Consider the following 23937-nt stretch of genomic DNA (forward strand, 5'->3'; position numbering starts at 1 on the left):
AAGCTCAGAGCAGATGCCAGTCAAACAGAGAAAGGAGGCCTTGTGGAACTCGTGGGCTGCAGCACCAGCCAGAGAAGTGAGTGGTGACAAGTGTCTACCTGGAGCAGCTGCTGTGCTTGTCAATCACAAAAGAGGATTCTCCCTGCCCGGCACAGCCACCCAGCCATTGGCTGCCTTGTGTGGTGGGGGCAGAGAAAGGAGAGGAAGGGCCGGCAGGAAAACAGGCCCTAAGAGCCAGTCCCAAGAGACAGGTTCTAGCAAGGCCAGGTCCTGGGAGCCTTGAACTGTCACACAGGTTGGAGTCTCAAGTTTCAAACTCATTATCAATGAGTATCAAGTATGACAAAATAATCAGGAACTGAGAAGCCACTAGTTTGAAACTTTGCATTTTCTCTCTTTCACTACTCAAGTACACAGGGTACTGGAGCTTTAAAAGCCAAGCCAATGTAAAATTACTGGAAAAAACGTTTCGCACGAATAATTATCCAGAAAAAAACTGTATCTCATACTTACCCTATTGTCTATCTTTTTAAAATGTTTTCATTCAAAAATCCAAATGTACATAAAAATTATGAGAGTATTAGTTGAACTATATGAAACTGGCCATTCTTATAAATCAATAACATCTAGATTTTGTTAATTTCATAGTATCTCACCTCATATGACTCTAATTTATCTGTGTACTTATTTTATTGATACAATAAATTAACCTTCATCTTTAACCTAAATAATCTACTGCTCACATTTCATAGCTTTACTTTTACTTTCTGGCCTCTCTAATGCTGTCTGTCTAAAGACAGAAACATAAATATAAACATATTCAGAGATATCAAGATAACACTACATCTTTTGAAAGTAATAAACAACTTAATCTTTGAGCCCTAAGTACTTGGGTGTATATTATAAGAACAAGAATATTAACTTACTCCATCACAGTATAATTATTAAATTCAGGAATTGGGCAGTAATATTCTACTGATACCTAGTACATGGACCATATTCAAATTCTTCCCACTGTCCCAATAGTGACCTTCCTAGTGATGTTTTCTGGACCCACACATTGCATTTGTTCACCAGGCCTCTTTTGTTAGTCTTAATCCAGAAAGCCTCCAGCCTTTCACTTAAATTTACAGTATCAGCATTCTTGGAGACTGCAAGCCAATTGCTCTGTAAAATACCCTTCATGATGGATTTACCTGATATTTCCATGTGTTTGCTTGCATGTGTGGTACAGTAACACAGAAGGGGTATGTGTCCTCTATGCTCCACATTAGGAAGCAAGCAGTGTCTTTTATTTTTATTTTTTATTTTATTGGTGCATTTTAATCATACATTTTTATGGTGTTCAGGATGGTAGAGCTATACATGCACACAGCATTCATTTAACCCTCCCCCAGGTCCCACCCTATTCCCTTCCCTTCCCTCCTTATCCTGCTCAGCATAGTGAGTGCCTTTCACATTTTTGTGGGTTTACATTATGTCCCTTGAGATGTTTTCTCTCTTCTCCCCTCCTATCTCCCTCAGTTTGCCTTCTTAACTCATCTAAGGTTTCTCCTCCTTTGCTTGGGGTCCCTACCATGTCCCATTTTCTCCCTAGCTTCCAGATATTAGGGAGAATATTTGACTTTTCACTTTTTGTGACTGACAAATATCAATTAGCATGATATTCTTTAATTCCACCCATTTCCCTGCAAATGACATAATTTTGTTCTTCTTTATGGCTGAGTAAAATTCCATTTTATACCTATCCCATAGTTTTATTATCTATTTATCTGTTGATGGACATCTTGGTGGGTTCCAGAGTTTGACAAATATGAAATGTATATCTATAAACATGAACACAAATGCATTAGTTTGATAGTTTGGTTTCTATTCTTTTGAGTAGATACTCAGAAAAGGTATTGCTGAATCATATGGTAGGTTCATTCCCATTCTTCTAAAGATCCTCCATACTGTTTTCTAAAGTGGTTGCACTAGTTTTCAGTCTTACCAACAATGTATCAGAGTTCCCACTTCTCAACATCCTCACCAGCATTTGTTGTTGGGTTTTTAACGATTGCCATTCTGACTGGGGTTTGGGGTTAGGTGAAATCTCAGGGTAGTTTTTATTTGGATCTGATTGCTAATGATGTTGAACATTTTTATACATTTATTGACCATTTACATTTCCTATTTTGTGAGTGTCTGTTTAGTTTATTTTGCCATTTTTGTTTGGGTTATTTGGTTTTTGGCAATGTTCTTGAGTTTGCTGTATATTCTAGATATTAGTCCTCTTATAAAAGGAGAAGCTGGAAAAAATCACCTATTTTGGAGGCTCTGTGTTGAGGTTCATGATCATTTTCTATGCTGTACAGAAGCTCTTCAGTTTAATGAAATCCCACATATTGATTCTCATTTTAATTTCCTGCAGCTTTGAGATTCTGTTGAGGAAGTATTTTTTATCTGTGCCTGTGTGTTTAAATGTTGGACCTATCCCTGCTGCAAGGTCTCTGGTCTAATTTCCAGATCTTTGATCCATCTTGAATTGACTCTTGTGCAGGGTGAGAACATGGGGCTTATTTCCACTTTTCTATATGTTGACAACCAGTTTTGCCAGCACCATTTGTTGAAGAGGCTATCCTTTATCCAGTGTATGATTTTGGCCCCTGTGTCAAAAACCAATTGGCTATAAGTGTGTGGATTTGTTTCTGAGTCTTCTATTATGTGTCTGCTTTTGTACCAATATCATGTTTTTTATTTTTATTACTATGGCTTTGTACTATAGTTTACAGTCATGTATTGTGATGCCTCCTGCATGGTTCTTATTGCTGATAACTAATTTGGCTATTCTGGATTTTTTGTTTAGTTTTTTTTATATGTTTTTCCAAGTGAATTTAGGGACTAATTTTTCTATGTCTGTAAAAAATGAACTTGGTAAGTTAATGGGTACTGTACTGAATCTGTAGATTTCTTTTGAAAGAGTGACTATTTAGATATTTATTTTGACTATCTAAGAACATGAGAGGTCCTTCCATTTTCTGAGATCTTCAATTTCTTTTTCAATGTTTTACAATTTTTCTTGTAGAGGTCTTTTTCCTCCTTGGTTAGGTTTATTCCTAAATATTTGATGTTGGAGGAATATTGTAAGTGGAAATGTTTTCTGGATTTTTTTTCAGTGACTTTATGGATGGTAAACAGAAAGCTTCTGATTTTTTACAACTGACTTTGTACCCCAATATTTTGCTGATTTTGTTGACCAGTTCTAAACACCTTTTGGTTGAGTTTATTGAGTCTTCTAAGTATAATATCATGTCACCTTCAAACAGATCATTTCAGTTCTTCTCTTCCTCTTTGTACTCCTTTGATTTTCTTCTCTTACCTTATTGCTCTAGTTAGAGTCTCAAGTACTATATTGAAAAGAAATGGTTCCTATTAAGGAACAAGACAAGAATCTATATTCTCATAGATTTTCCTCACTCAGTATGATGTTGGCTGTGGGCCTATTGTGTATTGCCTTTATAAGGTAGTATAATTAGATATAGTGATACAAAATGAATTTAATACAAGGCACTGATTGACAGGTTCACTTGGAATTTGACAGATAAAACAGAACCCAAAATAAGGGAAGGAGATAAGAGAGAAGACAGAAAATAGGGGAAAAAAACTTGCGAAAGTGTTGGGGAAAAATAAAAATAAACCAGTCAAAACAAAACAGAATAAAATCCTACAAATATATAATACAGAGCAGCAGCAAAAACAAAGAAACATACAGACCAAAATACAAAACAGCCAAGAGGACAAAGAAGAAAAATATATAAGACAATGATAAAAAGAAGAATCCAGGCTAGCCTCAGTGCAGGCATGGGACGCTGTGCTCTCCCTGACCCCATTCTTTATCTCTCTCTCTGAATGTTTCAGCACCAAGTGCAGTTCAGGCTGGTCCCAGTGCAAGTGTGGGACTCTGCACACTCCACAGAGAAGGCTGGTTGCTCTGTAGCTTTCAGACCTGCTATATTCCTCAGAGTTTCATGTGTAGCTGCAGCCACAGTCTGCTTATGTCCCTACCCCCACCCCTTTTGTGTGTGCGAGGGAGCTCCTTTCAGTTATAGGGAGTGTGATGGAGGGAGGAAGGTATGTGTAGTTCTCCTTCTCCATCTTTTAGTCACCAGGCTGTGAGATTTTATAGCTAGTGTTCTTAATGTCTGTGAGGTAGGCCTCAGGTTGCTGATTACAAGATTTTGGGGGTTTTCTGAACTTTCCTGTTGGTCCTCTGACCTGGTCTGCCATTGTGTTCTGTGGCTATTATCCTCACATCTCTGGTTGGTTATCTTTTTTACCTTTTTTAGTCTGGGTGTTAAACAGTGTGCTTGTATGTATTCTTGAGTTTGTCTTTAGTTCCTATCTCCCATGGAGGGTGTAAGGAATGTGTATTGCTGCTCAGGATGGAGCCCTGAGATGAGTTAGAGACAGGCTTCTCTAGGTGTCCTCATTCTATCCCCATCTTATACCCTCAGATGATATCTCTTCATACCACTGCTGGGGATCTGACTTTGATCACTTGGTTAAGATGGTGACCTCCAGGTTATTCCACTCTTCCCTCTAAGTTATCACTAAGTCATCTCCAGAGAGAGTAGCCACCATATTTAGATATAGTTCAGCAAATATTTATTGAGCACTCACCCTATCCAACACTATTTGAGGTGATAAGGATATCAGGGGAAATAAAACAGATAAAAATCTCTCCCTTCAAAGACCCAGTGAAGGTGGGGAAATCCTGACAGTAAACAAATAATATGTTTAATATGTTGGAAGGCAGTTGGAGGGAGTTTATGAAGGGGTGCGTGTACTTTGATTTTACATGGAGTAGTCAGGGAGGGCATCCCTGAGGAGTTTACATCTGAGCAAGGACTAGAATTGGGGACACTCTCTTTGGAAAGGCCCCTCGTCTCTAATGTGGAGGAGATTTTCTGTCTTCATATTCTCTATATTTTCCTTGGGTTAAAGTAAGCTTTCATAGCCCTATGCCTACCAAAAACAACAACAAAAAGATAGAAACGGTTAGGGCAAACCATGGAAAAGAGGAGAGCTTTCCAGACAAAGATCCAGCACATGCAAATGGCCTGAGGTTCCCAGTATGTATAAGGGACTCCAAAAAGCCATGAAGCTGGAGCAGAGTGAATTGAGCAAAGAGGGAAATAACCAATCATCTTCAGAATCCTTTCCTGTACAGATGACCAAAGCGCTCCCTAAACTCCTACAATGATTTTAAAGGGAAGATAAAGAAATGCATTAGCCCAAGCAATTCTGATGTCCATAGGGGAGCTCATTTCAGCTCAGCTGGCTTGAGAGGCATAATGGAGTCCCTGAGAGCCCATTTCTCTTTAGTTTTCCCCTCTGATTTCTCTTCCTCAAGTGGTAGCACAGATGGCCAGCTCAGGCCCAGCCTTTCAAGGTTCTCATTTGGTCATCCCAGGGGAACGTTAGTGCCTCCTCCCAATAAATTGAGACAAGTCCTGAGGGCAACTACCAGAGACCTTGCCTGGTTCCTGCCCACTTCCTTAGTTAATCCCTAGGTGATGGTGGGAGGAGAAGAGAGAGAGTATGTGTATTATTACAAATCCATCCTCAGACACACCCAACCCCACGAAAATGCAGTGAAAATGAATGAGGGGTGATTCTCCGAAAGTCCTCACTCTGAAAAAAAGAGATGTTTTGAGCAGAAGGAACCCATGTGCGCTACCAGTAGATTTACATAATTGTACTTTGTTTGCTTAAAAAATGATTTTGAATTTTAAAGCCTTCCATAAGTGACCATTTAAGTCTCTTTGCCTACAATATGCTTTTCTCAAGGACACTAACTTCTATTCTTTTTCTTAGTATTGACTTTGGAAGGCTGAGACAAAATAAGCAAAACAAAGTGTTAAGCACACACCTCCTTAGTGGTTTTTATATGAGGAATACGGGGAAAGCTTTGAAGGAGTAAGAAATGGTTTTTGTGTTCATTCAATCTGCTTTTACCTGTGCATAAATACCTAATTCTCCACTCAGATGCTAGGATATGGGGGACATAAAAGTCTGATAGTATCTAAAATGACAATTCTCCTTTATAAGAGCATAATTTCATTAGAGCAATGTGCAGCCAAATTTATTCCCCTAAAAATCATCATATTTGAAAGCCAATGGACATTGCTAAATGAAAAAAAATTGGAAATGAGAAATCAGTGACATTTTATTATACCATTGGCCTTAACACTCATGTTAAACAATTTCAAAAACTAAACTAAAACATAAATTCTGTTTTAAGCTAAAAGAAGCAAGGGACTGTAGTTATTTCCTAAACCATTCCAGATTTTTGCAATGCTGAATATAATTTGGTCTTCTTTTCTAAGAAAAATCATATTATCTTATTTTTAAGAAACAAAGTTGGCAACTAACACCAAACAAAACCTTGATATTTCTAAAAGCTCTACTCTTAAACAGAATCATTCAAATTAGCAAAGTAATACAGTTATATTCAACAGTTTAGATACGATCAGCATGTTACTTACTAGTTTTTGGGGGAGTTCATATGAAAATGGGAAAAAAAATAGAGCCCTTAATGTACATTCCACACTTGGTGAGAAAAACAGAAGTTTATAATCCAATAGTCTCACCTGTGCTGATGCCCAATGCAGACAGAGAATGAGCTGACAAACACTGAGAATAGTAGAGTTCAGAAATACAAACTGAAAATATATCAAAAATAATTGTTTTCTTAATATTCCAGCAATAACTCTACTGCAAATAATAGGATGAAGATTCACATTTACCATACCAACAGAAAAATAAACCTTTAGAAATAATATTCGTAGGAAATATACCAGTTCTATATTTTTAAAGACTATAAAATATTTCTGAGCCATAAGAATATAGATTTAAAAACAAGCAAAGCCGGGCATGGTGGTGCACGCTTATAATCCCAGCATTTGGGAGGCTGAGACTGGAGGATCGTGGCTTGTGGACAGCCTCAGCTACTTAGTGAGGCCCTCTGCAACTTAGTGAGACCCTGTTTCAAAATAAAGAATTAAAAAAAAATAGGGCAGGGGGTGTAGCTCGGAGGTTGAATGCCCCGGGTTTCACCCCTAGATCCCCCCCAAAATACAAGCAAATAAATAAACATAGACAGCATTCGTGTACATTACCAGTAGAAATAAAATTTGAGAAACCTTTCTGGGAGGCAATTTGGTATTATATAATAAGTTCTTCAAATACAAATACTCTAACTTAAGGAACTCTGTGCAAAAAAAAATTTATTCTAAGAAAATCATACTAAATAATTATCATCCTAGAGAGAATGAAGTCTGTTGTTAAAATAGCTACCAAAATCTTAATTTTTAAAAATAATAGAATGAGAAAATCTTTTCCAGTCATTCCTCTGATAGAGGATTAATATCTATAATATATAAAGAACTTTAAAAAAACTCAATACTAAAAGAAAACAAAGAACCCAATAAAAATGGCCAATGGATCTAAATATATACTTCTCAAACAGAAGAATTACAAGTGGCTAACAAATATATGAAAAAATGGTCTATAATATTAGCAGTCAGGGAAATGCAAATCAAAACAACACTGAGATTTTCATCTAATTCCAGGTAAAATAGCAATCATCAATCATAAATATTGGTGAGAATGTGGGGAAATAGAAACCCTTATACACTCTTGGTGGGATTGCAAATGACTACCACTGCTATGGCCATCAGTATGGAAGTTCCTTAAAAGACTGGGAATGGAGCCAGCAAGTCACCTAGCCATACCATTCTTGGCAATCTTCCCAAAGGAACCGAAGTCAGATTACCATAAGGATACATGCATTTCCATGTTTATAGGAGCACAATTTACAACAGCCAAACTATGAAATCAGCCTAGGTATCTGTCAACAGACAAATGGATTATAAAATTACGATATATACACACAATGGAAATTTACTTAGACATAAAAAGAACAATTATGCCACTTGCAGAAAAAATTAATGAATGGAACACAAGAATATTATGCTAAGTGAGATTAGCCAGTCACAGAAAGTGAAGGGTCATATGTTTTCACTCCTATGTGGAAGACGGAGAGAAAGCAGGAAACAAAGAGGATTTCAGATAAATGAGGGGAGACACTAGTGAAAAATGGAAAGGGGATTTGGGGAGGTATTTGGGGAAGAGAAAGGGAAGATCTAATGATTGAAATAATTTACATAATCCTCTGTTCATACATAAAGTTATCTGTAACAACATAAATATTATCTAAGTGGAGGTGGTGGGAATGGGAAGGCACCTGGGGGGAAACACACAACAAATGCTGTATGTATTTCTATCACTCTGAACCTCACTATGATGTATGACTACAATGCACTATTGCTAAAAAGGATAATTGACTTAACTACACTATATCTCATCCATGCACTAGAATCCGATGCAGTCATTAAAATACTATTTTCAAAATCAGCCTCAAACTAGCCTTAAACAAGGTACTATTAAAGAAGGGTACCAAATTGGTAAGCTAGAACAGTCTCCATTTCATAAAACACATGCATGTAATAGACTCTTAACATTATTAGAGGATACCTTCCAAGCTTCTCGAATCCCCAAATCTGCAAGCGTAACATAACCAATAATTTCTCCCATCAAATGCAATCAGGTATAATGAAATAATGTGATACCTGACTAGATAAACTGAAGAGCATGAGACAGAGAAATGCATTTTTCAGGATCCAGCAATCCAAGACCACACGCTGATGCCCCTGCTCCGATGCTCACACCCACTGTGAAGGAGGGCCTGGCTTTCAGCTGGGCCGACCCTTGTTTCTTCATCCAGAGACAGTCATGATTTGTCTGCTTGTTTCTGATGTGTCCTGAATCTTCCAACCAAACTCCTAACCTAACTTGTTTTAATCAGTTTAAATAGTGTTTTTCACAGATTGCTGAGCCCCGACTTCAGTTTCTGAATCAGTAGTCCTGGGATGCGACCTGACTTTGTATTTCGGGATTTCCAAGTGATTCTAATTTTGCTGGTCCAGGGACCGTGTGGCCACTTCTCTACACTTATACCTCAGAGAGCTGTATCATTACTCTTCTGCTTTTTAGTCCGTTTGCATCGGGTTTTCAGCTGTCCCTTCTCCTCACGCCTCCCAGTTATCAGTATACCTATCTGTATTACTCAATTCATTCCTTCCAAGGTGCTTCTCCTAATTTTCTGTTTCCTAAGGGGAAAAAAATTCAAGCTTTTTAGACGCCTCTTTAAAGATGAATAGAAAAGAAAATGTGGTATATGTACACAATGATTTTTACTCGGCCATAAAAAAGAACAAAATTATTTCATTTGCAGGAGAATGGACAGAACTAGAGAATGATATGCTAAAGAGATCTGCCAGTCTCTTAAAGTCAAAGGTCATGTTTTCTCTCATACGTGGAAGCTAGAACAAAAACAGAAAGCAAAAAGAACCTGTCAAATGAGGATACAAAACAGTAGAATAGTGGTAGTGGATAGAGGAGGAAGGGAGGGAGGGAAAAAGGATTTAGAAAGGGAACAGTTCAAACAAAGTTATGTCCATACAAGGTTTCACTACTAACATTTTGGGGGAGGGAGCAAAGGTAGGGTAGGTGGATGTGGAGGGGTTCTATGGAGCAAAATACACTAAGTGACATGTGCATGTATATATTACATTGAATCTCTGTGGAATGTATATTTACATTGTACCAATAAAAGTATGTAAAATAAATTAAAAACTAAAAATAAAGATATGTTTAAAAAATAGTGTGTTTCAAATCTAGTAATTTGCTTACCAAAGTTCATGTTTATGAGACTACTACTGCTATTACTGTTGTTGTTATTGTTATTTTATTTATTTTCATTTGTATTCATTTGTGTGTGTGTGTGTGTGTGTGTGTGTGTGTGTGTGTGCATGTGCGCACACGCATGTGCGTGCACGGTACTAGGGATTAGACCCAGGGGTATTCTACCACCAACCTATACCTCCAGTCCAATTTTTTTTTATTCTTTATTTTTTGAAACAGGGTCTCACAGAGTTACAGAGAGCCTCACTAAGTAGCTGAGGCTGGCCATGAACTCCGATCCTCCTCTCTCAGCCTCCCAAGTACAGGGATTACAAGCATGCATGACCACATCTGGCTTATTATTATTATTATTATTATTATTATTATACTGGGGATTGAACTCATAGGCATTCTATCTTAAAGCTATACCCTCAGTCTGATTTTCATATTTGGAAACAGGGTGTCAGTAGGTTAATGAGAGTCTCACTACTTGCTGAAGCTGTCCTCAAACTTGTGATCCTCCTGTCTCAGCCCCTCAAGTACTGGAATGATAGGCATGGACCACCACCGTGCCAACTCTTATTATTTTTATTTAAATATTTTAGTCTCATGCTATTCTTAAGAGTCTTGGGTTAGATATTTTATTTATTTTTTCTAATAGTTCTTCAAGTAAGTACCTAGTCAAGAGAAAAAGCATCTAATAAACTCCCATGCATTAACACCACTGCAACTGTTTCCACAGAAACCACATGGGAAATACTGGCTGAATGAATGCTGAAAGGTGACCTGTGCATAGTTCACTGGAGTCTATCAGGACAGACAATGTCTTAATCCAGTCAAACATCTCTACAGCATCTAGAATCAAGGGTATCTTTTGGGACAGGCCAAAAGATTACCATGCTTGACTGGCCTGCTCAAGTTAATTTTATGTCCAGAGTAGTGAATTCTGTGCTAGTTCTCTCCAAAATCCAAGAGGCAATAGCCACTTACTTAGAAAATAAAAAGTATACTTAAAGCAATACAAATATACTTGCCTTTAGGTCAAGAGTTGGTAAACTTTCACTATAAAGAATCAAGCAGTAAATATTTATTTTTTAGTTCCAGGGTCATGCTGTCTGTCACAACTCTACAATTATAACACAAAAATAGCCATAGATTATTCATAAATAAATTGGCATGGCTGTGTTTCAATAAAATTGTATTTGCGGACACTAAAATTTGAATATAGTGCAAGTTCCTATGTCATAAAGTATTATTCTTCATTTGTTTGATTTTCAACTACCTGGTAGCATAAAAAAGTATTTTTAACACAAGAGTCATAGAAATAGGAGAGAGAAATAGGTAGCGGACCATATCTGGCCTACAGGTCAATGTTCTAAGCACTGCTTTAGATCACCAGGGTTGGGGATTTAATTGCTATATAAAGTAGTGAAAGTCAGAAATCCAGGTATTCGTGATATTTTTCCCTGAATATTTCCTTGCACATATGAAACAATTTACTAAGGCAGTAAAAACATGCACCTTTTCCAAAATTGATTTTTAAAGAGTTTTAAGAAGGACCAAGCCAGGCATGGTGGTGCATACTTGTAATCCCGGCATTTGGAAGGCTGAGACAGGAGGATCCAGGTTCCCAGCCAGTCTCAGCTACTTAGTGAGGCTCTTGTAACTCAGTGAGACCCTGTTTCAAAATAAGAATAAAAAGTAGCCGGGCATGGTGGTGCATGTTTGTAATCCTAGCATTGAGACCAGAGGATCGTGGTTCGTGGTTCAGCTACTTAGTGAGGCCCTCTACAACTCAGTGAGACCCGGTTTCAAAATAAAGAATAAAAAATAGGGCAGAGGCTGTAGCTCGGAGGTCAAATGCTCCTGGGTTCCATCCCCAGACACACACACACATACACACACACACACACACACACACACACACACACACACTATATATATATATGGCTGGGAGTGTCATTCAGAGGTAGAATGCCCCCGGGTTCCATCCCCAATACCAAAAAATGGACCATAATTAGTATCACTTAATTACTCATACATTAAAGTCCATTCTGAGGCTATGCAAAGGGAGGACACATTAATACTGGAGCTTTAATATTTCCACTTTTCCCCATTAAAAGTCCATTTTCAATTTATATAGGGATTTAGACATCTTTGTCCAGGAACAAATTTATATAATACATAAAATGGTTATTCAATAGTTACTCTAAGAGAATTTTGACTGAGATCAAAGATCAAAGGGAAATAGAAGTCAGAGTTCCCAGCTGGTGGTTGCAGAGAGTTCATGGAGCAAACACTGGGAGATACTGGAAACTGCAAATCCAGAGTCAAGAAATCTGAGGCCAGCAGAGCCTGCATGGCTAAGAGAGCAAGTCACTTGTTACCTTGAAGAGGCATCACTCTTCATATGCAAACTGCCTATCAGTTAGCTCACACAACTTTTATGAAGGTAAAGGGAAAATAATTCCTCTATAACAGACGAAGAGAACACAAAAATTAATGAAATTTAGAAGAGAAATCTCAGAGAGTTGGAAGTAGAGAAATAACCTGATCATACTCATTAAATAATATAACAAGCAGCCTCACTTTGAGGAAAATGGCCATCATTTCACACTATGTTTTGAAAAACAAACAAAAAAAATCACTCTGAGCTATTATATTGATTTGTGGAGCACATTGCAAAAATGACAGAATAGCATGAGAATTGAATCATGGCATTTTTCATAAATATTATTTATAATTTTACAGTTGAAGTTCAAAGTCATGTCAGTTCAAACTTGAAACTAGGAGTTAAAAATCTTCTGTTCTCTCCAAACTAATATCAGAGTAAACACAGTCAAGCCATTTGTCAATTTCGTGTGTGTGTTTAAGTCGTCTTAAAGAGCAATCATTCTATTTTTCCTTTTCGTGGGAAGTGAGAAGTGCCCATCATTAACTTTCCAGCCAACATGAGCTCTGCAGTCACACTGTGGGGCTAATCCAAAGGGTGTGACTGCACAGCATGTCTAGTAAGTCACAGCAGGTCTGAGGTCAGGTTAAACGGCTTCAATTAAGAGGAATAATAAAAAATGAAACATTATTTGACACTTAGGTCAATATTTTTCCTTCAGACTGATGTAGCTAAACTGGGGGGGGGTCACTGAATATTCATCAAAAGGAATCAAATATGAGGCGTCTGAAAAATATTAAAGAGAAATAATGAAACAGAAGAAAATGTGGCACATAAGACACACTTTTAGTTCAATCACATTATTATTTTATCTTGTAAATCAACTGATTGAATAACAATTGAAAGAATTTAACTTACTGCTGGCTAAATGCCAACTAGTATTTCTCATTAGCATCTCCAGATAGATGCAAATTGACTCATATTTGCTAACCATAGTGAGCACTGGATTTTGGGTTTTCTGGTCTGGCAAATAAATTCCTCCAGACCATACTTTGCAGTAAATTTATATGGAATTTCAAAAATAATGTAATTTTAGTGGGACATAGTGGTAATAGTATAATCCCAGCTACTAGGGACACTAAGGCAAAAAGTTTGTAAGTTCAAGGCCAACTTTAGCAACTTAATAAGACTCTGTCTCAACTTCAAAAGTATAAGGGCTGTGGGTGTAGCTCAGTGGTAGAAGCCCCCTGCCTTCAATCTCCAGTAAAATACACACACACACACACACACACACACACACACACACAGAAAGTGTGCTTTTAGAGCAAACTTAAAATAGTTCAAAAAGCAATGGTATCTTGCATTAGCTTTATGTGTGAATTCTAGTACTACTCTCATTTATTTGTAGAATAAGTTAAAATACTCATGGTGGTAACATCAAAGTAAGACCAACCCAGGGCTGAAGATGAATTCCATTCTGAATTCTATTGTGAGCTTCTTTGAATTGCTTGATGAGTAAATAGGATGATGTATGTATTCAGCAGTGTGTTGGTACTCAAAGACTCAATAAATGTTCATTATTATTATCATTATGTTTTTCTCAGTTCTGAGTCTTAGCTTACAGTGACTTCACCAAGGTATTTTCAGAATCATATAAGCCAGAAAATGAAAATGTCTATTTTATATTAAAAGGATCCAAAAAAATACAACATCTTATTATCATGTATCAAGCTTTCAGTCTGTTTAATAAGATTTTTGTATTTTTGTAGATAATTTAGACAATATGCCTTTAAATTTTATTTACATAATCATTATGCAAGCAACACACTAAGGTATCAGTCAATTAAACAAGAAAATATTTCTAAACTGAAATAACTGAGCATGCTCAATATGCCCTCTTTTTGAAGAACACCACAATGAGCCTTCAAATTTTGGGTATATTAAAAACAAATCTAGCTGGCCATGGTGATGCATGCTCATAATCCCAGAATTTGGGAGGCTGAAACAGCAGGATCACAATTTATGGACAGCCTCAGCTACTTAGTGAGGCCCTTTGCAACTCAGTGAGACCCTGTTTCAAAATAAAGAAAAAAAATAGGGCTGGGGTGTAGCTCAGATGTAGAATGGCCCTGGGTTCCATCCTCAGTACCACAAAAAAAACCTACATTTTAGAATGACTTAAGCACTTAAGAATGACTCACAAGATCCTAAGATGTTTGAGAGATATTGTTGTCGTCAATTAATATGCTTCCTATATTGTACTTAATAATTCCTTTTATGTTGATTATATTGGAGTTGACTCTTGACTGCAAAGCATACATTTATTTGGTCAACCAGAGAACCCAAAATACAATGCCCATGGAGGTCAGACAGGTAACACCAGTGAGCCTGCAATGCAGGCACACCTCTAAAGAGGACAGCCACTTCTGAGAATATGCTGATCACCATGATGTGCAAATAACGTCTGCATACATGTTACCACTTGGAAACATGTCAACAGAAGCCAGAGAGCAGAAGTTGGATACAAAACCTCCTGATATCTAGAAGACAGAAACCCAGTCAAAAAGATTTTAAATATTGCTCAAACCCAGCAAATATTATCTAAAGCCTATATTCAGTCACTGAAATATGTACTACAAACTTAATTCTACTGCAGGAATATTTTGCCTTTTTAAAAATTGAAATGTATTAAAATAATGGTAAGCTAATGAGCTGGAAGAGAGCTGAGGCAAAGAAATTTCATGATAAGTAACTTTTGTAAACTGGGGAATTAATTTACAAAATCTAAAGAAGTAACCACTGGTCTATGATCTAGAAAATAAGCCATTCCAAGAAGTCAGAGATTCAAAGTAAGATGGACATGATTCCTCATTCTTATTTCTCAACTATTTAACTTAGCAATCATTTACCTACTATGTGCTATGTATTTAAGGCTTGAGGATCCAAAACTGAGGGAAATGCAACTTCCTACATCTACTTAGTATATGAAATACAATTCTAACCGTCAAGCAGAAGAAAAATCTTTAGTCCAATGGGAGGAAACCTCTGGAGTTCAGACCAGATCTGGGAGATCCAACAGTGGGGATCACAGGGGACAATCCAAAGCCCCCTTTCCTGTGCAGGGTTTGGACTAACTCTCCTCAGGGGCCCCAAGATGTGAACATTATTCCCCCCACCAGGGGCCCATTGCATCACCCACTTCTATCTGGCTGTTTTATATTCATTCAACCTCTTTCTTTAAAACAATTTGCAGAGTGTTGGTAAATGTGATAGCCTAGCCTGGGAGCAGAATCTCTCACCCCACATTCAGCATAGATGCACAAGTCAAGCAGGATACCCCCCATGGAGGAGCTTATGCAATCCATGCTGGGAGTATCATTGGTCTACAGGTTAGAGTAACAGTACTGTGTTTATCCTTCAAACAGGTTTGGTACTATGCCAATGTGCTCTCTAGGAGCAGACCTGTAGACAGAAGTGAAGGATAACTGATGAAGAAAACAGTTCAAGTAATTCTATGTCCATATATGTAGGTACCACTACCAATCTCATTAATATGCATGAGGAAGGGTGGGTAGTTGGGTGATTCAGAGGGAAACACAAGTGCTGTGTGCATGTGTGTTTGTATCACTTTGAACCTCAGTGTGATGTGTAATTACATCAATAAAAGTATACAAATAGTCTATAATTCAATAAAAGTAGATAATGCCTAAAAATCATGGCCTCTGCACATAAGGAGCCCACTGCATGACCAGAAAAACCATCAGGGTGATGCAGCCATTGGCAAGTCAAGCCAGTGCAAGCGCCCGCCAATGACCAGCTTGGTAAAGAAACTCTCAGAGGAGCCATAGGATCTCAGCCGCTTTTGAATCTGTGATGTGTCTTCATACAGTACCCTTTTTCAGACAAGGCCACTTCTACAGAGGGGAATGAGAGATTAACTAGCAGATGTCACATGGAAACCAGTACAGGTAGCGATGGCTCTCTCCTTTTTTATCTAGTGACCACTTTTATAGCCCTATAGAGACATTTTAAAAGGAGATTTCACTTCTCTCTGCTCACAGAGAGGAGCCTAAAACAAATGACTCGGGTCTGTTTTCCATCTCCTCCGGCAGGAGCAATTTCTTTGAAAGACTACTCTCCGGAAAATTCAAAGTTCAGCTTAGCTCCTCTGTGGCTGCGCTGCTTTCCAGGAAAAGCTTTCATGGGCCATGAACTCGGGCAGCAGCTCAAGACAGAACTAGTGACTACTGAAAGGGAAAGGCTTTTGTCACACTTGCCTTCTCCACATGTTAACCACCCAGACCACTTCTTACTCAAAGCACAGCTAACGTGTGCCCTGTCTTTGCACCAATAATAAAAGGGCACTCTTTACCATGTACAAGCAGGAATCACAAAACTGGTGCCCAACCTGGGCTGCTGAGTCACAAAACAAAGGGTTTACCCAATGCAATGTGGCTGGGCCGCAGGCCCAGGGGCGCACTCTGTGAGTGCCTTGCACAGCACACCAACTGTGCAAATGTGAGGCTGGCATGTTCCCCATCCCTGTCGTTATCACCGCTCAAATCCAAATACCAGAATCTTTCATGCAGACTGTAGCTGTCAGTTCCTCTTTGGCCTATGAGTGTTAGCCCTCACTGTTTCAAAAGATTCTCTACAGAAGAAAAAGAGTGGAACTCCAACACTTATAGGTCAGATCACATCGTTCCCATGCTAACGATCTGATCCTTCTAAAACATAGTTTCACACAGAATAAAACACTGACCACAGTCCCCAACACTGCTATTCACCATGTGACACTCAGTCGGGAACACTATCACCCAGGAGCTTTTAGAAACGCAGAATCTTGGTCCCACCCCAGTGCCAATAAATAAGTGTCTGCATGGCAACGGGACTCCCAGGAGATGTCTACACTTAGAAGCCTGAGGAGCACTCGTCTAGCAAATCTAATGTGCCTGTGCTGTTCCCTGCCAGTCTCAAGTCTTCCCACCGTTGACTGCTCAGCTCCAGCTGCTAGACTCCTCACCATGTCTCAAATATGCCAAGCACTTGCCGGGTTCTGGCACCTACTCCTGCTTTTCCTTCTACCCAAAATGTTCATCCCTTGGGACATCAGCCAGGCTGATGTATGTATCTTGCTGCCATCTTCTTTTAAAGTTTTTAAATTGACATAATATAATTGTAAATACATATAGGCACAGTATGCTAGGTCAACAGCTGTATAGACTATGTAATGAGCAAATCAGGGTAATTACCTTTCCATAACCTCAATCGTTTGTTATTTCTTTTTGTTGGGCACATTCAAATCCGCTCTTTTGAAATATATAACAAATTGTATTAAACTATATTCACTCTACTACAGAATACTAGAACATCATCCTCCTTTCTAAGTATATTTTGATTGGTGTCATGCAGTCTCCTCTTTTTCCCCTTCACCCTCTCCAGGCTCAGGTGACCACTAGTCTCCTCTTTCCTTCTATGACATCAGCCATCATCTTTTTAATGAGCCCTTCTCTAACCAGCTTTACTCCCCCTTGTCAACCCCAGTGTTCTCTAGATTCCTAGATCCTGCTTTGACTTGATAATGATGTTTATCACTACTTTATATATTGTATTGTATTAAATGCTTATATGAAAAAACTCTCCCCCCTCAAAACATGAGCTGTACAACTAAAAGGACATTGTCATTTATTTATCTCACTGCTCTATCCCCATGGCCCAGCATACAGGAGGTATTCAATAAATATTTGATGAAAAAGTGAACACATGAAACTAGTGTTTCTAATGAACAGTGGCTTAGGCAAGGATCCAAACCTGCCTTTACAGATGTTGAAAAAATATCTTAGCAACATTGACTTCTGGAAGAAAATCCGCAGCAGTTGACAAGTAGCTTGGTCAAATCTCCAGAGCAAGGAGACAGGTCTGCAAAAGGGTGGGTGGCTCTACAAAGGTTTAACTGCAGGCAGAAGCTGTGGAGAAGTTCAAACAGAAGAAATGCATGTGTTTAAATTTAGATATTTCTGTACATGAAAAGCAATGGTAACACTAAGTGCTAATGAGGATGTGGAGCAACAGGGACACTCATTCATTGCCAGTGGGGATGCAAAGATGCAAAGTGGTACAGCTGCTTGGGAAGTCACGTGCATAGGCATTTACTCAACTGATTTGAAAACATATCTGCACAGAACCCTGCTTGTAAAATTTACAGTGGCTTTGTTAAGAATCACCGAAACCTAAAAGCAACCAAGATGCCCTTCAATAGCTGAAGGACATACACCTTCAGTAAACAAACTGTCGTACATTCACACAATGAATGATACTGTGAAGTGATTAAAAGGAGCAAGCTATTAGTCAATGTGACTACACGGATGAATCTTAAATGCACACTAAATGCCTGTAAAAAGAAAAAAATGGTAATTTTTTCAATCTCAAGATGGAATGGATGGATGAATCTAAGTTCATTACAGATACTTGGCATAACCTCACCAAAGGGCATGAGGAAAAAGAGGCACTGACCCAATTAACTCTGGAAATAACTGGAAGCTGTAAGACTGAAGACAAAAAGACCTGCTCACAAGCACAGAAGCACATGTGTAAAGTTGTTCCTTGTGGGAGTATAGATGAGAAGTCTGAAAACACCTGCACTAAATACATAAGTGAATGGATGGCCTCTCACTATTGATGTGGGAGATTGCAGAAAAGAGGAAGAATCTAGAATGAAACATGTGCTAACAGATTAGAATTGGAAATATCAGAAGGGCGTCACACTTCAAGTCCTACAATGAATACACCCATGGATTTCCAGCCCCGCCCGCTGAAAGGATCCACAAGCAGTGGCACTCTGGTTGCAAGAAGCACACCTGTTAATCAGATCCCACTTTATAATTCTGTTCTCCAACAGAGGGAACCAGACCAGAGTTTTTTGGAGAAATAGCTGTCTCTGGGATTGGGGTAGAAAATGCATGAGCTAGAAATATTTTAGTGCCAGAAAATAATAAAATGCTCAAAGACAAAATGAGGAAGGTATGTGTAAGGAACATAGGAGCCAAGTGAAAGAGAATCTAATGGGCAAAGCTGGGATAATATGAGCAAATAATAAATAAGGGACCACTGTGTATTAGCCTAAAGTATGAGATACATATTCATGAGTCCACACAGATATAAATAAATGCTTGAGTAGACAAATAAATGAAGAAATAAATTTCCTGTGCAGAAAAATCCTAAATAATTTAGGTAAAAATTCCTCTTCTAAAGGAGGTATGGTATAACTTTCCAACTCCTTAATCTTAGGTTCTGCTTAGTGATCTGCTTCTAATGAGCACAGTGCAGATATGGGCCAAATATGACCTCCCTGTTGAACAAGGTTCAAAGATCAGGAGCAGCGAGGGACCACACTGATCATTCACCCTTGGCAGGCTGTATTGAGAATACTTTCCCTTTATGGTCTTCCTCTCTCCAACTCCAATCTAATTACAAATAAAATTATCAGACAAACCCAAAATAAGGAAACTTCTATGAAATCTCTGACCATTGACTTCTCAAAACTTTCAAGATCATCAAAAATATGAAAAGTATGAGAAACTAAGTCTGAGAAACTATCACCATCCAGAGAATCCTAGAGACAGCAAGAGTAAAGGGAGCTTGGTAACCTGGGTTTTATCCTGCCACAGAAACAGGACCTTAGGGAACAACTAATGAAATTAGTGATAGAACTTAGTTAAGGATAGTTTAGTACATGTTCTCTAGTTGTGATAAATGTTCCACAGTGATATTTTACCATAGGGAAAACTGGATGCTTGCCATATACTATTGTTGTATTTTTTCCTGAATATCCAAAACTATTCTGAAATCAAAAGTTTATTTTTAAAAAGAAAATAAGTTTGAATATGACATATTTCTGTTTCTTCTAGATGAGCTGGGTCAACACCCAAACCATGTATTTACCTCCTGCACCTACACACACTACATTTATTAGCTTATATACAGTATCTTACTAAGGTTTACAATAGCCCTAGTATCCAAGAATTATGTTTACATTTTACAGATAGAAAAAATAAAGATGATATCAAGTGCCTAGTGCCATGCAGCTAGGAAGTCAGGAAGGTAGGATTCAAACCTATGATTTCCTGACTCCAAATCCCACTCTATCCAATACAGCATTTTGACCCATATGATATGATTCCTTAAAAGTCTAAAATAGACGGGCGTGATGGCACATGCTTATAATCCCCGTGCTTGGGAGGCGCAGACAGGAGGCTCATGCAGGTTCGAAGCCAGCCTCGCTGATATAATGGGTCTGGGAGTGTAGCCTGGAGGTAGAAGGGTTCCATCCTCAGTACCACCAAAAAAAAAAAGTCTAAAATATTATGGGCTAAAAAATATGAAAAAAAATTTAACTCCATAATATTGAAAAGTAGCCCCAGCATTGTGGTTTACTAGAGAACAAGAGTCAGCCTTGGCATTGCTTTGACTAAGTTACATTTGGCTATTTTTTCCAGGAGCCAGAATCTCTGGGGGGCTCCCACCCTGTATGTGGGCATCAGCAATGAATAACAGCAGCACCCCAGGGAAGGCTCTGGTGAAGCAGATGGCATGGTGTAATTGGGTAATATGAGGAGGGTCAGCAAAGGTATTATTTACCAAGGTTTCAGCTGGGTATAGAGAAGCCACGAAAAACAATGCAGTGCCCTGGAGCCATCAGTGGAACTGTTACCACCTCTCAAACAGAAGTGACCAGGGGATAGAATGGTTACAGACCTAAGAAAAAGAACCAGGTGGTCTGGGGGTGTGGCTCAAGGGGGAAACATTTTCTTGGGGTGCATAAGACCCTGAATTCAATCCTTAGCATGTGGAAGAAAAGAGAGGGTGGGAAGGAAGGAAGGAAGGGAGGAAGGAAGGAAGGAAGGAAGGAAATCTAGTGAAGAAAGCCACCTGACAGTAATTATAGACTCTAATTACTGTCAGTTAGAAGCCAGTTTCAATATCATTTATGTGGAAAGAGAAGGAGTAGGGAGGGAGCCGGGGAAGGGCAAAGAGCTCACCAAGGGCTATGTGCATGTTTGTCCCTATCACTCTGAACTAATAATGATGTGAGGCTACAATGTACCAATAAAAGTATTTTTAAAATAAACCTTTGAAAGTTGCTGTTTACTACACTTTGCCTTAAGATCAGAGTCTGATCTCCGGCTTGTTTAGCAGCCACATACCCTGGGTTTATTCCAACAGAAGTTGTATCAGTTGAAGGAAGTTGAAAAGGAAAATGATGGTGCTTGTCATTTCATCCATTTCTCCAAAGAGCAATAAAACTAAGGATTGTGTGGGATTCCTCACACTTTCAGTTATCTTTCTAGAGAGAAGGAAGAGCAGTCGTGTCCTGAGTCTTGAAGGTCTAGCTCACTTTAACTTTCTGTTAACAGTTCATCATTCAATTGCAATTTATTTTTTGTTTAATCGCAAACCCCCAAATGGATGGACTCGTGTGGCCTAACACCAAAACCACCATTTCTATATAGTGACTGCGGAGGAGGGGGACTATTTATTCGTGACCAAAGGGGAACTCAGTGGTCAAAAGTGTTGATCCTAACTCCAAAGATCCCAAATTACATTCATCACTCTCTGGAAGCAGCATGACTTTTCAGTCTTCATTGACTTTTAAAGGAGATCTTTGAAATACTCAAATGGAAAAATGACTTCAAGAGAAGGAATGCAAATGGCTGAGGAACTCCAGGCTGTCTGGAGGATGATCCTTGGCTTCCTCTTCAATGTTATCCAAAGCTTTCAAAGACTGTGCCCATGATCTTAGTGCTCTGGCTGAGCATCTTGTAAAACACCCTAACACTGAATCATCCCAAGCTGAATTTTAATATGCATGCTGATCTTCATGCCTTTAAATTTAACTAGGAATTGCCTCTATTTTCCCCAGCATTAGCTTCTTTTCAAAAGTATCTGAAATGGAAAAGACATGTGCAATGCAGTATATGCCTTGATAGCAGCAGTGCTCAGGGATGAAGTGATGAGCTAACATTGAGTTTAAGCCTCTATAAAGACATATTCATTCATTACATCTTATAATAACAGCGTGGTGCAGAAGAAACTGAGCACAGAAAGGAATCACATTGGTGAAGATCACACAACTACCAGTAGCCTCACCACTGATCACAGAGCAGCTCTTTCCCAACGCACGTCATTTCCTTCAAAGCAGTATCCTATCCAGCTTTATTGAGAAGCATTAATTTGTGTGTGTCAATTTGACTAGGCAAAGGACTACATCGATAGCTGATAAAACATTACTTTGGGGATGTGTGTGTGTGAGAGTGTTTCAAAGGAGACTCCTGTTGGCATTGGTGAACCAGATACAGCAGGATAGATAACCTCACCAATGCAAATGGGCCTCATCCAACCCACGGAGGGCCTGGCCAGAACCACAAGGCAGACAAAGGGCAGATTCGCTCTCTCAGCTTGATCTGAGACATCATCTCCCACTGCTCTCTGACCCTGCCATCTCTTTTCAGGCTTTAGCCTCAGACCAGGACTTACACTAGTTTCCTCTCAGTTCTCAGGCCTTTGAACGCAGACTGAATCTACCAGTGCCTTTGCTGGTTCAGCACCTGGCAGTTGGCATGTGTGGGAAGTCTCAACCTTGGTATTCATGTGAGCCAAATCCTATAAAAAAATCTCCTCGCATATACGTGTGTGTGTGTGTGTGTGTGTGTGTGTGTGTGTGTGTGTGTGTAGAGAGAGAGAGAGATTTATTATAGGAATTTATATATTTTTTATTTCTCCAAAGAATTCTAATACAAATATACAATCTCATTTTTATTTCTGTTTTAAACAACCAGATAAAAAATTATGTTGGCATTTCCTATAAAACAGCTACTGTGGACTTTAATTTTCATAACCCCTAAAGTCATCTACTAGTAGAGGACTAATAGTGGTTTTATGCAAGTTTTCCTTTTTAATGGAGACAGACATTTACTGTTAAACACCAGCATGTACCTTCCTTCCTGGTAATAAAATTTTTCAACGAATTACAACATGGCTCCCAGCCTTGACTGTCAGGAACATCAGCATCTAATAGACTCAGCCACAATAGCACTATCAGATTTTTCTGGTTTGTTATTTTATTTCTTTCCATTCATGCTGGTGAGTGTTCATGGCAAGCTTACTAAAAATTCAAACAGAAAAAAATCAATATTTTAACATATATTTATATTCCAGAAAATGTCGTTTGATCCTTGATATATCTAAATCCATGAAATAGGAGTCCATAATATTGAGGCTGTTGCTAGAGAGTTTTTTAAATATCTTCATAAATAAGCATATTTTCCTTGATCTGTACCATGGCTCGTATATTTTAAGAGCTTTGAATAAGTCCTTGAGAAATTAAGAACAAAATTATTCCATTTGAAAGAAAATGGAGGAACCAGAGAAGATGAAGCTAAGTGAAATCGGCCAGCCTCAGAAAGTCAAAGGTCATATGTTTTCTCTCATATGTGTAAGTTTAGCGGGGAAATAGGAAAAACAAAGGACTTTGGATGAAAAACCAGTAGAATACTGAGAAAGGGATAGGGAGAGTGAGATGGGGAAGGGGAAAAAGAAGATTGAGAAAGGACACAGTTCAAATAATTTTATGTTTATATTAATGAGGCATCACTACCAATCTCACATGTTCAGGAGGGAGGAGAGGGGAGTAGAGCTGGAGAGAGAAGGAAATATGCCAAGTGCTATGTGTATACATGCTTGTATCACTGTGAACCTCAGTA

The sequence above is a fragment of the Muscardinus avellanarius genome, assembly GCF_963383645.1.
Source record: "Muscardinus avellanarius genome assembly, chromosome: 2".
Classification (NCBI taxonomy): domain Eukaryota; kingdom Metazoa; phylum Chordata; class Mammalia; order Rodentia; family Gliridae; genus Muscardinus; species Muscardinus avellanarius.